This window comes from Cyprinodon variegatus, unplaced genomic scaffold (assembly GCF_000732505.1).
Source record: "Cyprinodon variegatus isolate N-32 unplaced genomic scaffold, C_variegatus-1.0 Scaffold1233, whole genome shotgun sequence".
NCBI lineage: Eukaryota > Metazoa > Chordata > Actinopteri > Cyprinodontiformes > Cyprinodontidae > Cyprinodon > Cyprinodon variegatus.
This window is the reverse complement of record NW_015151686.1, coordinates 9,445-13,043: the sequence shown is the minus strand read 5'-3', so window position 1 is coordinate 13,043 and position 3,599 is coordinate 9,445.

The following is a 3,599-nucleotide window of genomic DNA, read 5'->3' as shown; positions in this document are numbered from 1 at the left end:
TGGTCGTGGGCAAGACACTGTCTGGATGGAGTAAAGAGTGGGTAACAGTAGAGAAGCTGCAGAGATGTGTGTTAAACTAGGACTCTGCTTCCTGGGGTCTGTTTCTTTAAATAATAATTTAATTACGCAACTTTAAATTGATCTGGCCTAAAGTCTGGAACTCTGTTTAGTTTGCCAGTGGCTGCTATGAATTAGTTCAATGAACTCTAAGAAGGTCCACTCAGAGTTGAACACGAGCGTAACAAGTATGAAAAACCAATAACAGTGGAGTGCTGATTTAACAAATCATGGCAACAGGCAACAGAAGTGCCTATTTCACCCCACTGGAACTGGAGATTTTAAGTACTATAAACAATGGAGAATGTTTTTAAAGACAGAGAAACAGCGCTACAGCTGCAAAGGAGAGGAAGATGGAGAAGGACAAGATTGTTGCTCGAATGAATAAGTTTATTTGAAGTGGGCTATGGCAAGCTGTTTTAACATTTATTAAAAGCACTCTCCTCTCTGTTGTTCCATTTGTAGATCACTAAAATAAGATTCTTCCTGATCAAAATCACACTCCTAGACTAAACTGCAATTATATATATTCAAAATTACATTTTTGTAGCAGAAACAGAATTTTAGAAAGAAAAAAAAATCTATACCAGTAAAAATAAAGTTTTGTATATCTAGAAATGTTTACACATTTTAAGTGACCATTTTAAAATTTTATCAGCTTGACTGAATATGTATTCATATCTGAAAAACATTTATTCATAATCAAAATGATACAAATGATGGCCAGTAACAATAGGAATATGGAGCTCTGAAATTAATTTTTTTCGACATTTTGCTTGAAATGGTCAGTTAGACAAAGAAAATATGTGTGAATAACTGTTTTATTCATATATATATATATATATATTATGAGTTTACTTCCCAACCCGGTAGGGGTGGTAAATAACCGTTTTTTTTGTTTTTTTGTTTTTTTTTTAGAACTTATACTTTTATTATTTTTTACAGAGCAATTGTACAGCCACGCATCAATGGTACATAACACAAAAGTTGAAAATATACAGNTTTAAAGACAGAGAAACAGCGCTACAGCTGCAAAGGAGAGGAAGATGGAGAAGGACAAGATTGTTGCTCGAATGAATGCATAAGTTTATATGAAGTGGGCTATGGCAGGCTGTTTTAACATTTATTAAAAGCACTCTCCTCTCTGTTGTTCCATTTGTAGATCACTCAAATAAGATTCTTCCTGAGCAAATTCACACTCCTAGACTAAACTGTAATTATATATATTCTACATAAAATTTTTGTAGCAGAAACTGAATTTTAGAAAGTAAAAAAAAAAATCTAAATTATACCAGTAAAAATAAAGCTTTATAAATCTAGAAATGTTTACACATTTTAAGTGACCGTTTTAAAATTTTTATAAATTTGACTGAATATCTGAAAAACATTTCTTCATAGTCTAAATGATACAAATGATTGCCAGTAATAATAGGAATATGGAAATCTTAAATTAAATTCTAGACATTTTGCTTGAAATGGTCAGTTAGACAAAGAAAATATGTGTGAATAACTGTTTTATTCATATATATATATTAAGAGTTTACTTCCCAACCTAGTAGGGATGGTAAATAACCTTTTTAATTAGACATTATTTGGACTTTCATAAATTGTTTATGAAAACACGCTCTATTGGCTGTATTAGAAAAACAATTGTAAGAGTGATTCGAGCTCTAATCATGGTCAAACAGATAATTCTGCACATACATGGAATAAATTCACAACTTTCATCAAAATACAAAAGTTTATTAACAAAAAAATATTCAGGTCCAAGTCAAACTCAACTAAACTACTATGTACAAAGAGGAAGGGGCACATGGTTTAAAACCATATTACAGTTTAAGATGGAGTTTGTGTTTATCTGGAAGAATTTTGAATATGATCAAATTAGCTTTTCACAAATTTAGAGAAATTGGAATGTTTTCAGACCAATTCACAATGCAAATCCATGAGGTGAATAAAACATTATTTGGCCAAATAATGTTTTATTGAGTAATTTGCTTAATCAAGAAACAATTAACCTTTAGTTAATGCAGGCATCCCCAACCTCGGTCCTCAAGTCCCCCTGTCCTGCAGGTTTTAGAGGTTTCTCTGCTTCAGCACAGCTGGTTATAATGATTGCAGTAGACCAAAAGCCTGTTAATCAGCTTTCAATTAAAATCAGCTGTGCTGGAGCAGAGAAACCTCTAAAACCTGCAGGACAGCTGGCCATGAGGACCAAGTTTGGGGATGCCTGAGTTAATGATTCTTTACCTGTGGTGTGTTATGGTCCTCGGGGCATTCCGTACCAGAGGCGGGTTGTGTACATGTCTGGTTCCCGGTAAAGGACAATTGAGTAAATATGGCTGCTGGCTAAAGACAAGCTGTTGTCGGAGTCCTTCATTAATGGTTTACAAATTACTACATGGTGTCAGAAGTGGGATCTCTTCAATGTATGCTGCAAAAGGGACGAGGCTTTTCAAGTGAATATGTTGATATATATACATAAGATATCCTTAATGCGTCAGCACTAACGTCTGCAGAAAAGTTCAACTACAAAAAAGTAAAAGAGTGCTTTGATTAACATTTTATTGGAGAACATAACATTATTTTTTAAAGGGCAAACTTTAACATGCGTATACAAGAACTGGGCGAAACGGCCAAGAGCTTTATCACCATGGTTCACAAACAAGCGGATTATTGCAAATTCGGGGCTATCAGAGATGAACTGATCTGGGATCGCATAGATGCCACGCTCTCCGAGAAGTTGCAGATGGATGCAAAACTGACCCTGACTACAGCCGTAACACGGGTCAGACAGAGTGAAACTGTGATACAACAACAGGGTTGGCTCCGCATTGTGAGTGGCCCTGTATCCATTAAGGAGCCCAGTGAAGAGATGCATGCGCTTTCACTCGCACGCAACACAGAAGGCAGTGCACAACAGCGACTGAAACCGAACAGGTATGCAACGTTGTCCGCCTGTTATAAATGTGGGAGGGCCCCATCACACAATTGGAAAGACTGTCCTGCCAAAGAGGCTGAATGCAGGAAAAGTCTCAAACGAGGACACTTTGCCGCTGTCTGCAAGTCTAAGCAGCATGTACACGAGATGCAGGGAAGGGGAAGTCTATCAGGACAGTCTGTTCTTAGGGGAGATGAAGTCAGACAGAAATGGCTGGTACTCGGACATCAAACTGAATGGGGCGGTAGTTTCCTTTAAACTAGATGCAGGGGCAGCATTGACCGCCATTCCTACCAGTCTGTATAGCTACAGAAGACAAGGCCCTCTATTGCACACCCAAAAAAAATAAACACTTGAATATATGGATTTAAAAAAAAAATAATAATAATAATAGGGACGCTTCCATTCCAAAAATAATAAAATAATAGAACGTAAGGATAACATAACTAAAGAGAGTCAGGGAGGTAAAATAATTAAAAAGGATGGGTTCAGGAAAGAGTATAGATAAGATCATAAAGAGGATGAAAAGTTTGTGTCAGATTGATCCGAGTAATTTAAAATACTTGTAGAAGTGGAAGGAAAAGTATGAAATAGATGGTAT